Genomic DNA, 15,122 nt, shown 5'->3' on the forward strand with positions numbered 1-15,122 from the left:
CCTAGATTTTTGGGTAATTCAAATTCTGGCCACACTGTAATTTCTATGGATGGCAATACTAATTATTCTTCCGATTCGTATTTTCGGGTGTAGAATAACATTCTATTATTGTGGTAAGTTACATTTAATTATCTCTTTTCACTTACGAAACACGGGCAAAAGAAAAATTGTTAGCTTTTGAAAAATATTTGGTAGTCTGCCCCATTAACAAGTTTGACCAAAATACGTCTCGCGAAGTTGTCTATGCCTCTGCTACAAATTTTACTTAGTGTATTTTATGATTTTTATCTTGCAAATACTTCTTTGTAGATAATCATATCTAAGATTAACTAAATAACTAAATTCAAGAAGTGTCAATTACATGTATAGTAGACTGTAAACAGATTTCATAATCATGGTAGTTAAATTTACTAAGCTGACATTCTATTTGAATACTACATTCATAAATCATGATTAAGCCACATGGACAGTGCTAAAGCAAATGGTCAAACAAATCCCAGCATGGATTGCTTGATTGTTGTCAAATACAAGAATTCAGTTTTCAAACAGTGTAGCGAATACCTTTCCATTTAGTTAGTTATCACAGTTTTGAAATGAAAACTAGCTTTGTCTTTGTCAAAACAAGTTCCATATCATTGAAGGTGGAGACATTTTTATTTTTATTTTTATTTTTTTATTTATTTATTTATTTATTTATTTATTTATTTATTTTGAGAGAGATGTAGAAGGAAATTCAAGAAATAAAGATAAAAGAGCTAGTTCCACTGGAATTGCAAACAGATATATTGAAGTTGAAGCTCGATATTGAATTCTATAAAAAGGATTACTATATTTCCTCTGCAGGTGTGTTTGCTTTATCTGTCACTAATATAATAAGTTATTATTTAAAGAAAAAACACAATATTGCATTTGTAGTGTTTAAGTCTTTCTTAGTGCAAGTGCCTTTTCCTTCCTCTTCGTTATTCATGATGGGGTATCATACTTAGAATCGTAGCTTTTAAGATTTGTTCTTTCTGGAAAAAGAACAGGGGCGCAAAGATGCCGTCGCACGGGGCAGCAAATTGCCTAGGGCCGGCCCTATGTATTAATTTGGATATCCAATACATTTTATGTTATAAACTAGAAATGAAATGAAATGAAATCTTTAAGTTTTACGTCCCACGGTAATACCGGTTAGGCTAAAGGAGACGCTGACAATGAGAGATAAGTGAAATGGTAGAATGAAGAAAGTGGGAGGAAACGGGAGAACCCCGAGAAAACCCACGAGCACGGTGTTTGTCCACCCTGTTTACACGGCGCGAGCTGGGATCGAACCAGAAACCGCAAGCACCGGATTGTGAACGCTCTACTACTGAGCCACCTCGCCCCCATGTTATAAACTGGAGTAACCAAATTTCTGGTCTATAAGGAAAGATTACGAAATACTAATGGTTTGCTTAATAACATTTTGCAAGTAGTACTTGAGTCACTTTTTACATTTTTGTTATTCTTCAGTGCCTTTTAAGTTATTCAGTAAAATTGTTGCGAAAGACCCGGGTTCAGTTGCCAGCGGGAACAAGTGGTTCGGATATCACGATAATCTGTAGAGCCACTTCTCATGCTTGACAAGTGATTTTTAATTTCAAAACGAACACATTACTTGCAATACTCTGTTACACATTGTTATTAACCGTTGTTAACTTGGATCATTTTCCGTAACTACTTTTATTCTGCTCGCTACAGAGTATCATTGTAAGCATCATGAAACGTTTGTGAAATCTCGGATTTTAAGGTACTCACAATGAATACTTTCATCTGTACTCTCAGTATTAAAACCTAGTTGTGTATATAAAACTAATCTTACGTAAAAGCAATATTTTCTGATAATTCTTGTTACATTGTCTTTATTTTGACAATATTGCTGACGTCACTTATCACTAAGAAAATTAGTTCGCAAACTATTTATAATGCATTCCTAACCTAACGAAACTTATAAACTTAAATATACACATTTCTGTAGTTCAGGAAGTGTAATTTGATTCATTTGCACGCAAAACACGAAACATATACAAAATAGGAACTATCTGTGATGTCGGTGCATTTTTTCCTGTTGAAGAACTATAGAAGTTTGATAAGCTGATTGCCATGCAAGCGTAATAGCAAAGATGGTTGCCAATGCTGCGAAGAAATTCTGATTGTATACTTTACTCAAGCTAGTGAAAACAATTGTCATAGTTATTGGGCGATTTCCGTTTATGGACATTCACAAAAAAAAATATTATTATTATTATTATTATTATTATTATTATTATTATTATTATTATTATTATTATTTTTTTTTTGCTTCTCCACTCCTGATTGTTAGATGATATGATACAAGAGATGTGGCAAGTATTGATAGGATATATATGTATAAAATTGGGCTTTGGTTAATTAGAATATCGGCTTCAAATACGCTGTATGACAAGCAGAGCACATATTAAAGATTTCCAAATTTTCAAAACTCATTTACTTTATAAATGAATGTAAAGTGATTCCTGATAGCCTATAAGTTCTGGATATGTAAAAGATTTTTTATTTTATTTTTTAGTAACGTTGTAATAAAATTCCATGTAAAAGTTTAATTCAAGAGCGCAAATTACTGTATGTTATGCAAACTATGATTAGTTTCCAAGGATTTTCATTATTCCAGTTCGGAAACACTTTTTTTATTAATAAAATAGTATTCAGTGATAACTTAATGAACATATTGTCTTGTCGCTGTAATTACAAGCAAAAGCTAATTTTGAGTGAATTAAGATGTTTCTGCATTATGCATATACTTTGATATAAAAAGTTTTTTAAAAAAGAAAGAGACGCAAAATTCGGATTTCATAGAAAAGGAGGACCAAGATGATTAACGAGTTTAGATTATCAAAAGTCCTCTTAATTTCATGAATTTAGATTATCAAAAGCTCTCTAAATTTCATGTTTATCACGAGTTAGTCTTAAGCGAACGATGTTTAAAATTGGATTAGATAAACTGAAAAGCAAATTTTGTTCCCGAAAAAGTATTTTTTAACATAATGACGAATTAATTACAAAGACATGTAACTGTTTTTAATACAAAATTTCTAACCATGCTGGCTGGGATGCTATGGCTATGTTTTTATGCAAAGTCACGACTTTGGAAAGCGCTTTTTGTAGCCTTGTGTTTTGGTTCCTTTTTTTATGTGTCCTTATCTTTCTTTTTGCCAATCCCCCGTTGCTTTTCGGAGTTTCATTTTGATGTAACCACTGCCTCCCTCTCTATTGATATTCTCCAAGAACTACCGGCAGCTTGATCCAGGCTTCTTCATCGTAATGTCCCCTCAATTTCTCAACAACCGCTGCCTTTCGGAAGCCTCTTGGTGTAGCTCTTTTGGGAAGTTGCCAGTTCTCCAATTACAAGCAAAAACACTCGCTTGGAAGGCTTTAGCTTGACTCTTCTCCTTCTTTTCGGGGAAGGAGAAAAGAACTACCCCCGTTCCTTCAGAACTTCTTCGCTTGCTTCTGCTACTCCATCAGTGTTACCAGCATCTTTAGCCGAAATTATTTTAGCAGTTAACAGAAACTTATCGATTTTTTCCTCAAACTATCCTTCATGAAGAGCTTTTATTCCAGCAGTGACATTAATCACTAATTTAATTGAAAGATTGATACCATAAATCAAACAAGTCCAAAATCTTCAATTTTCAGGAAACGAAGAACTAAACTGTGCATGGCAGTCGTCTTTTTACTGAAGCAACAGTATTTCAAACGTTAACTTCAGTAGAACATAATTTGTTTTGTTGATTTAGAGTTCATAGTCTCTGTATATGGCGAGACTATAGAAGACGTGGACCTACAGGTCAGTATGGGATGCGAACCGCATGAGCCTTCACTGGGAATTGAATCTGGGTCTCAGGCACCGAAGACGAGTATGCTAACCATAGAATCACGAGGGGGTTGTTTGAACAAAATTTGTTGTAGAAATTATTTCAGTAGATGTACTTTGATACATAGATATTTTTTTAAAAAAAAAATCTCTTAATGTAATTTTTTAAAGATTTTTTCTGATATTCAAGTTCATTTCAACCTTTTAATTTTATTTAATTTGCTGAGTCTGTAAAACAATCCTAAACGAAAAGATCTATCTCATCCCTCCGAACGATATCTGAAGTACTTGGCAGAATGTAATACTTCTTGGCAAAATTGTTGCGCGTAACGTCTTACCACGTATGAAAAAAAATCAACATTTATTATACACATCAAAGGCGAAGAATGTAAGATTTTGCCATGGATTTAAAAATATGTTGCGCTAGAATTTTCACTATGGACCCAAGAATTTTGTACTTAACTCTTCAAGTTCAAGTAGAGTAATTTATAATGCAAGAAAGTTTTCTAATTTTTCATCCATTATTTATTTATTTATTTTTAAATTTTAAACGTTGATGTTTCACAGCCATTCCCTTCAACTTTACAGTTCCATTAATTTAAAATATGTTGTAACATAAGCAACATTTCAAATATCAGTGTTTTAAACTCTCCTTATTAATGTTGTTTGCATTCAAATTTCTATTGCCTCGCGTAATGGTATTTTATATATATGAGTGAATCTGAACTCCCTCGTGACATGCGGACCTAGATTTGGTTCCCGATGGGAGCTCATCTAGTTCAGAATCTGTAACACAATTCGTGGCGAAAAACCAATTTATAACATGACTTATTTTTGTCTATTTTTAGCGTTACACTATAGCCCATAGCTCGAATATGTCTAACATTTAGTCTACTATTTTACCAAAATCCACATAAACACACCATCTTGATATTACCTTTTATTATAATACGTAATGAAGGAAACATTTACACCCTTTAAATAACGTACATGTAGATTATACAAGATGAATCCTCTTCTTATATCTTATCTCTCTCGTTGCTATGACGACCAATAACACATATCGTCAAATTACTATATTAACAGAACATCAATTGTAATATCAGAAAGAAATTAATTCTATTTCTTTTTTATATTTCTTCTTCTTCTTTTAGCTATCTTGGGCATATTTTAATAACACATATTGCCCGTAAATACAAATAAAGAGGTTAAAATACAAGTAATGATATTAAAATACACAATATCGTTATAAATCCACGTTACTGGTATAGTTCCACGTCATATAGAGCCTCGGTGCTAAAAAGGGGTGCTAAACTCAAAATCGCCCAACTAACCAACATGAGTAAATCTGCTGATAACTTATGTATTTTCCAGTAGAATTCTATGGGTTTGTTCGAATGAATGTTGTACTAATCCAGACTTTTTCGTTAATTTAAGTGAATATGGCTTATGTTCTCTACATTTCGTCCGAACTGTACATTTTTAATGCCCAATATGTCTACCACAATATTTACATGGGATCGAATAAACACCTGGAGTGTCTAGAAGTCCTTAATCTTTTACGCAGCATAACACGTATCTGACATTTTTAGGTGCCACATGGATCATTCTTATTTCATATTTATTCAATATGTAACTTACTTTGCTAGAAGTGTTTTTGTTTTCTTGCTAAGACTATTTTTGAATTTCGGTCATTATTTCTGTTTTTCCTTTTTGACTTCCAGAAAACTGTATTTTTTTAAATGACGCATTTATTGCTGGAGATCATCATTATTTAATGTCTTCCCGTCCTTAATGTACACATTTGTAAATCCTGTACTTTTTGGAGAACGTACAACAAACGTATAAGTGAAAACGCATGTTTTATAATACTTTCTGCATAGGTGTTCCATGTGTACGTACTTTTCATATGAAACAATATAGGCGGTCAGGATCTTACATACAAATGGACGTATATAACATATAGCTGACGAAGGTAGCATACATATATATATATATGTAGTAGATATCAGACATCGGCAACGGCAACGGCATGATGTAACATCTAAGGGCAGTGCCTATGTAGCATACGAATAACGCATGCTCCGTACTGATTTCTGTAGTAAGCAATAAGATTCCGTATATTTGTACAATATACCGCTGTCCGGAGAATGGATTTTTCTCTGTAATAAGGTGTATAATTTTTCTTAGTTGGTATGACAAACATTACCCTTGGATTTATTGGTATCCAAAAAGTGTTTTCCTTTCATTTTCAATCGCCATTGTTATTCCCTATATACTGTTAATATGTTGACATGCAGCTAATGCATCTCTTCTGTGTGGGCAAACAACAAATGCGTCACCCACAAATTGGAAGTTTAGTTCTTTTCAAGATTTATCTTCTCAAAACTTCATATAGAAATTTCAATAGCTGATATCAATGGCGATATAATAATGTCTATATTTAAAAATATACACCCTGTTTCAAAAAGAATATATATATTTCGAATGTATATATTTATTAAACTTTAAGACATACGAATATGAAATTTTCCACACATATTTACGAACCTCTCAAGTTCAAATTACAGTTAAAAGTTCAAATTACAGATGTTCAATATGTCCTCCATCAGCGACACGAAGCATATCACATTGATAATCAAATTCCTCCCATACTCGGGCAAACATGTCCTGCGTCACTGATGTTATGGCAGTACGGATCCGGTTCTTCAACTCTTCCAGGTTCTGTGGAAGTGGTGGTATATAAATGTTGTCTTTAACGAAACCTCACAGGAAGAAGTCACAGGATGCAAATCCGGTGACCGTGGAGGCCAGCTGAGACATGCTAAGTCGCCAGCTCCTTGACGACCAATCCAACGGTTCGGTAGAGTTTCATTCAGATATTCACGCACTTGGCGACTTCAGTGAGGGGGTGCCCCGTCTTGTTAAAAAATGAAGTTGTCTTCGTGCAGCCTCGGAAGCAACCAGTTTTGTAACATAGCGAGATACTGCTGACTTTTAACCGTGTTTCCATTAAAGAAGAATGGGCCGTAAACAGATGATCGGGATATCGCACAAAACACATTGACTTCGGTCGAATCTCGTACATGTTCAATGACTGCATGTGGGTCCTGTAAGCCCCAAATTCGAACTTTCGTTTGTTTACCTGACCACTAACACGGAAAGTCGCTTCATCACTGAGCACGATGCGTTGTGCAAAAGTGTTATCATTGTCAATAGCATTCTGAATCTCGTTACAAAATGCCACACGTTTGCGTTTGTCATCAGTACGCAGAGCTTGTAACAGCTGTAACTTGTACGGCTTCATAACCAACCAACGTCTCAAAACACGCCAAATTGTTGTTGTCGGCACTTGTAACTCATGACTGGCACGACGAGTTGATTTTGAAGGACTACGTTGGAAAGCAGTTTGAATTCGTGCAACATTTTCTTCAGGAACACGAGGGCGGCCAGGACTCTTTCCTTTATATATACATCCTGTATCTACAAATTGTCGATACCACCTGAGAATGTTCCACCCGTTCTGAGGATCAATTTGGTTCCTCAACCTTTTAAGTCTTTGCACTGTAATCACGGAATTGCACTTCGCAAACTCGAGAACACAAAATGATTTCTGCTGCGGAGTAGCCATTTTAAACATATGACGGTTACCAAGCAAAAAAGAAGACAACTGACATCTAGCGGCTATTAATATAAACTAGACTATATATTCGTTTCTCCAATAGCCGAGCCGAGGCGCAGCGATCGATAGTTTGGACAAAATAATTCTTCGTAATACGTATATTCTTTTTGAAACAGGGTATATAATCGTAAGAACCAATTCAAACAGATTTATATCATCCCATTTAAAACTTCCTCTGAGCAAATAGTGTGTCTTTAAGAGGTACTTCGGCGAATAAAAACTACCTCTTAAAGACGCTTGTTCTCAACATTAAAAGATCATCGTTAATCACTATGGAATGAAGGAATGACGCACTGCAACAAATTTCTATTACGATTTTTTGAAGAAAGTAGATTGATTGCTAAGCACCAGAGAAGATAGTCTTACTAAGGATCTCACGAAGTTACTCAGCTTCGAATGGTATCTGCTATAAAATTAAGTCGTTTCCCTGAATATGAAAAAGAATCATTGAAATAGAGTGTGCTTCCTCAATTTTACGACTACCAAAAATTAATAAATTGTACTTGTGAGTTCTACTCCGACCAATTGCCAGTGATATAAACTAGTCGTGTATGCTAACGAAGTTGTTGAGTCCATTAGTAGGGAGACAAAACATTGTGAATTTTTTACGTAATTTGTGATACGATGTTTGATATTGTGACGATTAATAATGGAGTTTGTTAGTAAGCTTTGATGTGTGCTCTTTATTCACCACAACACTACTTCAAGACACGTTGTCTCTTCTCAGAAGAAATTCTAAAGATTAACTGGCTGATCATTTGTTTGTGCAATAAAGCGTAACGTTGAAATAATTGTATATATTATTTAAAATTACAATACACTACAGTTAACAAGATTATATGCTAGTTGAATTCTGAAGTGGAAGGCCGTAGTAGTAGTAGAAGTAGTAGTAGTAGTAGTATGATGTCGTCGTCGTCGTCGTCGTCGTCATCATATCATCCATTATCAAGGTCTCCACGAGACCTATGTTGAATAAGATGATTTTGTTTGTTAAAAGGGAAGGGAAACAAGCATGTTGCAGATATGCTCATTCTCGTTTAGCAGAAAACTTTTGCAAGAGCCCCAACGCTCGCTGTCGTTTTTGATGCTGGCAGAATCTGACGTAGGAGAAAAAAGCAAGCGAAGAGAGACCACACGCATCTTACCAATATATGTGCGTATTATTTCTTGCCTCGCAGATGAGAGGGCCTTACTTTTCACAGAGCAGTGCGACAGTTAAGTGAAAATAGACACAATTTACATGCAGAACTATATGATATACTCCTCTACCGCATATCATGTTATTTTCATATGAGCAGGAAATGCCGGTTGTCCTGGCTTTTTCTAAGACTACACCGCTGAAAAAGAAAATTAAACATTATTTTGATGCTTGTGTGGTGACTACAGCTGGAGTTATGAGAATGATTCAGAAAGTAATGCCTCCAAGATGATACCTTTGTGTTCGAAGATAGCACAGATACAGGTATCAGTGGAAAGTTTGCAATGTCAGCTACAAGTGGCGGCATCATGTTTCAACATAGTCCTCATTACAGGCAACACACTTGCGCCAACGCGAAACAAGGATTTTCATGCCATCGCCGAAGAATTGTGGTGGCTGGTGACGACATAATTGCCAAACTGAATCTTCCACCTTCGCGTTACAACTGTACTGTTAACCCTTAAGGTGATCCTTAAGTTGAGATTCTTAATCTGGCCGGCAGTCGCCTGAATGCCCGCAGTGAGAAATTTAATGACAGCTCGCTGTTTCAACCAGACGTCTCCACTGGATACCATGGATTGCTCCATTACTCTGGAACGAGAAGAAATAGGAAGGTGACACAAGTGACATTCTATACCTTAAACACAAATGCATTAATGATAAACAGTTCAGAGTGTTTGCAGTACTATTGGCCAGGTAGTGGGCTTAGAGGCATTACTTTCTGAATCACTCTCGTACTTATCACTTATGCCCAATATTGGCCAGACCATATATATCTATATCTATCTATCTATCTATCTATATATATATATATATATATATATATATATATATATATATATATATATATATATATAAATGCTGGAGTGCGGGAAGTAAATTGTTTGTTTACACTCAAACATCTGACACTGATCAACAGATACAACATTCATAATTCACATCATATACAAGAATATACATCAGTCAATTCGAACTCCATGATCTGTGACGTCACAGTTTAACGCTCTTGTTCTCAGTAAACCACAGAAAAAGTAAAGGGAAGACAACAAACTCAGCGTTGATAGAAAACAGTACTGACACACAGATGAGGCATAGTCGATGGTTTTGCAGATACACTACTCGTTGATCCATGATTAATTGTCCACTGCCAATATTTGTTTTATTCGATTCCACCTACCTTGTTGCCTTCCCTTAATGTTTTTTTTTCTCAACCTGTTCTCTCCTTCCTGGCTCTCATTGTAAAAGCCTGCTCGCACGACATACATCGGCGAGTTGAAAGTAATTGCTATAGATTCTCAACGAATTATCGTCAGGGGCGTCATTTGGGAAGAGCAGGAGGCAATTATTCCCTTGTGTTTGAGACACATGCTTTACAATAATAATATACTAATAAAAAACGTGAAAGTCTTAGTTGATGGACTATCTTTGGGCCTCCCTCTGCAAAATCTGAAATGACGCTACAGATTGTAATACGAATCTTTTCTGCATTTTTTTTATAGTTCTCTGAATTATTTCTGTCTTGTTGCCACTTTTTCTAAATCTTTTCTTTGTGCAAAGAAAATTACAAATTCATTATGCTGTTGATATATTCATCGCAGTACAGCAGTCCGACCTCCTTTCGCTGTGGGATCCAGAACTATGGCAAAATCACGAGTATATATAGATTTCGAGAAAGATGGCTTTTACACTTTCGCTCCTGGACTTACATAACTATGAACAGTGTTTCTTCCAGACGTGTTCTTTTTTGAAGCAGGAAACTATAGCCCCGGAGGAGACCAAAATAACACATCTATAATATAATAATAAATAGAATAGTACCGTGTAAAAATAATATGTGCACCTGCGAATACTAAGTTTGCCCGGTCCCCTGGAACATATTTTCTGAAGGAAACACTGCCGATGAAAATTTCAGCTTCATATCAGTTTAGTGCATTTTTAAATATCAAGTAGAAAAAGATAGGCATGTGAAATACATGTTAATAAATATTTAAACGTTCTATTTTAAGGGAATGCTACATTTATTAGTATTGTTGGGTTATTCCTGCAATATTACTTCAAACAAATTATCTTTTACTTACGTTTTTTTTTTTTTTTAAATATTTACTTAGCCTATTTATTTTTACAACAGAAATATAATGCGACAAAGGTTCAACACTTGTTTATTATTATCATTGGATGAAACTGCTACCATGTTTGTTATTTTTTCTTCATCAGTTAATGTTTCTTTACACATTACTACAGAAAACAAGTAAAATGACCTTAACACAAAACATTCATCGAAGTTCTTCAACGATGTACCACAAAACAAGGAAACTGGCAACAGCTTTCAGCATACAAGATCTTCAGAATGTCATCGGTAGATATCAAGCAACTGTATATACACTCATGTCCAAAATGATTGTCGCATATCTATAACTGTCTTCTTGTAAGAATATAATTTGATAATGATTTTGCAGGATACTTTTAATACTGATACTATGTGCATAATCGTGAAATGTATAATTGTGGTAAATTTCATAGGAAAAGAATTATAAATACGAAAATTAGAATGAGTAAAACAAAACGTTGCTAAATAGACAAGAAAGTTTTATTTTCGTTTTATTGTTCTTATTTACTGTTCTTTTGACATGAAATTTGCCACATACATGTGTTTTCCGATTATATACATACTAACATTATAAGAAATACCGGGCGAATTCGTTATCAAATTATATTTCTACAACAACATATTTATAGACATGCGACAATAATTTTGGACATGAATGTACGTATATTTTAAGGCACGGACCCGAATAAGTTTTCTACAGAGAACTGACCACTATCGCCCAAACTATATTGAGGTTTTAAAAGGTAGGGCCTACCCTGAGTCCTACTTGGAGTTAGGATTGAAAGCGTTAAATGGGTCCTTCTTGCTATTTTCATCTGTTCAGCGTATGAACATGGCATTTGCCTTATTTGGCATTTCAATCGCTTAAAGATTTCGTTCTGTAATTGCTGTTCAACGACGAAACTTATGTACTCTCTCTAGACATCGAACCCTGAACTATGCGTACGTTGATAATTTATGACATGTTTTATTATTATTATTATTATTATTATTATTATTATTATTATTATTATTATTATTATTATTATTATTATTATTATTATTATTATTATTATTATTAAATTACGTATTTTCTGATCATATGAATCAATATTATCACAGCAATTCGATAATTATTGTACGAGTTGGCAGTGCTGCCACCTACTCGTGCCGTACTCCTTTCTTCTTTTTTAGAGCGGCCAAGAAACAAAAGAAGCACGGAAAGCGCGTTCCGGACACGACGGAACGAGCTGACGATGAAAGAGGCATTATTGCTGTAGATAAACTTTTCCTGCTGATGTTGGCAAAAGCTTTTCGAGTTCGAGATGCTCCTTGTCTTTCAAAAGTATATCCTTCCCCTGTCTCTCTCGCTCTCTGATTGTTGTTGTCAAACGAAAAACAACTTTTCAATATCACCGGAAACTTTGATGGGGATGGAAACGAAAAAGAAGCACTCTTAACATTATCTTGCGCCGGAAGAGGAATACCTCAATACTAAAGAGTTTGATGTCGTTTCTACAGAAATTTGTTCTTTTTCCATGTTTTCCTCTTTTACCACTACAAAAGAATATTGTTATCAAGTATTTTTAGTAGTCTATACAACGACTAGAGAAGAATAGAAAAGTATAATTCTGGGAAGTTGTTTACGATCTCTTGCTCTTCTAATGGACGTACCATAAACTTATGTTTGTTTATATGTATAACCATAATTATTTACTGTATCATTTGCAGTAAACGACTGTTGAAACTGAATACAACACATTTTGTTTGTTAGATCGTCTACACCAAATGTAGCAAGTACCCTAAACTCAAACTTTCTGAGATTAAACCACACCTCATAATTCAGCATTTTCCGTGCAATGCTGTTATACTATTTTTTTAATTTAAAAAAAGTGGATCCAATTTATTGATAGAGCGCATACCTCTTGTGCGCGGGGTCCCTAATTCGATCTCCGGCCAAGTAAGTTTGTGGTGGACAACATCGTGTCCGTGGGTTTTCTCGGGTACTTCCGTTGCCGAAAGGTGTGCACGTACCTCCTCCCTCACTTGAAGTAAGATCGAATATGATCTGTTCTTTGAGGAACATTTTCCATTTTAGCAAAACCCTGCTTCCCACATTTCGAGGAACTATAATGAGATAATGTTTCAATTCCTCCACATACTGCAAAGAAATGTGCAAGAGTAGATGACTTTCTTCCAGTTTCTCCAGAGTTTGTGAAACATTTTTCTTAAAATGGGCATGGACGTAAGCAAATTCACTACTAAAATTTACCTCTGCAAAAAGTTTTAGTACCTGCAAGACACTTGGTTGAGTCTCGGTCAAAGCTGTCAATTAACCTGCAATGTAAAACAGAGATCTTAATGTTGTAAATGCAGTTTGATAATTATATATATATATATATATATATATATATATATATATATATATATATATATATGTTTTATTAAGAATTAATACGTTAAATATTAATTTAATGTGAAAAATAAGGAATAGATACACGTTAAATTAACGTTTTAGCGTCTCAGTGATTATAAATTGATCTTAGTGATAATAATTTGATCAAATTGCATTTACAACGGAAACAATTTAATCGCGTTTAACAGGGAAACAAAGTAAGAATAAATAATTTCCACCTTGTCATAAATCTTCTGCACATAGGTTTTCCTTAGAATTGAGTTGAACGATACAGACCTCTAGTATTTCTTAAGAAACCGCTTCAATTTTGGATTTGCCAACTTCATTAATAGAATGTTGCTGATGTGAGTGCTTCACATATCTTATACAGGATGTTTCAAAACAACACGGACAACGTTTGGGAGGTAATTCGACACCAAGATAAGACAAAAAGTATAGTAGGGTACACAAATGCTTCCTTTCGAAGTTATAGGCTACCATAAACATGAAAAAATGAAATTTAAAGGCCCATAGCTTCAAAACTATGTGGCCTACCGTAGTCGGATCAAGACTTCAGTTAGGAACTAATATGTGCGCTATCCAATAATATGTTTCAGAATCCTAAGGTACTCATGAAACAATTTTTAAAGAGGGAGTTTGGCTACGGGCATTTAATTTGAAGTACTCACCAACTACCTCTATAAAAACTGTTGCGGAAGAACCTCAGGATTCTGAAACATGGCTATTTGGATAGAGTACATACTAGTTCCTAAGTGAAGTCTTGACCCGACCACGGTTGGCCTTGTAGTTTTGAAGCTATGGACATTTAAAGTTCATTTTTAAAAATATTTTGGCAACCTAGAACTCCGAAAGGAAGCATTTGTGCACCCAGGTTGGTCTATACTTTTTGTCTTATCTTGGTGTCAGGAATCACCTCCCAAACGTTGTCGGTGTTGTTTTGAAACACCCTGTATAAATTTTTCAAATATTGAGGTATTAAATCAGTCAATAGCGTTTGGCTTGATACTGTCGATGATTTCATTCTTTGAGCATTCTTCACTTGCAGCGCTGATTTAGTTTGCATTGCAGCTCTAACTGGAATTTTGCACTTGCAGTCACCTGCATAAAATTACAAAACTCTAGGCTGCTACAACGGTTACAACTCTGAAAATAATCTATAGTTAGTTTGAGTTACACCACTTTCAACAGACAAATGTCTCAATTGCAGAATGCTTAGTTAATATGTCAGATGTCAATGGAACAAAGGCTGTTAATTAAGCTCACCGGACAAAAAATTAGTCACCTCCTGGAGAGATCACGCTAATACCGAGTAACGCCACTTCTAACCCGATAGCCGCCATTCGCCGAGGAAGGAAGTCCACAAACTTGTGCATGTGTGAGTGCAACAACATCTTGGAGCATCAGGAAACAACCTTGCGTTTGCACAGTGGTGACTTAATTGCTTTCTCCAGTGGGTTTATTTCAATTCATTATGAGTTTTTTTTTTTTTTTTTTTTTTTTTTAAGAAGGAAAATAAAATGTAGAAAGTATTAAATCTTTGGAATTCAAATGTCAATATCGCCCCTATTTGGTAATAAGACAGTAAGCAGTACCCAGCCCTGTGGAGTAGTAACTAGAGTCGCAGATTATAACCGGGATTGGGTTAAGCCATAGTCGCTATACAGAGTCGAGATACAATAATAACAATAAATTAATAACATATAACAATAGATATATTCTCAAGTTTGAACTCCAGACAATCTGATATGTACAGATAGCTACGGGACCTATGTAGGCTACTTACTTAGGAAGATGCAATTGAATGTAATGCATAGAAGCAATTAAGAATGTTATATGTCAACTGAAATATTCTAGTACTAATAGTTG

The 15,122-nt window shown here is 34.8% G+C and overlaps 1 protein-coding gene across 4 annotated transcripts in view; it reads left to right on the forward strand.

The window, feature by feature from the left end:
- Positions 1-15,122, forward strand: part of LOC145662578 (homeobox protein PKNOX2-like) — a 482,520-nt gene that overhangs the window by 426,274 nt on the left and 41,124 nt on the right. The window lies entirely within an intron of this gene.

Source organism: Thermobia domestica, chromosome 10, assembly GCF_964235325.1.
Source record: "Thermobia domestica chromosome 10, izTheDome1.hap1.1, whole genome shotgun sequence".
Taxonomy (NCBI): Eukaryota; Metazoa; Arthropoda; class Insecta; order Zygentoma; family Lepismatidae; genus Thermobia; species Thermobia domestica.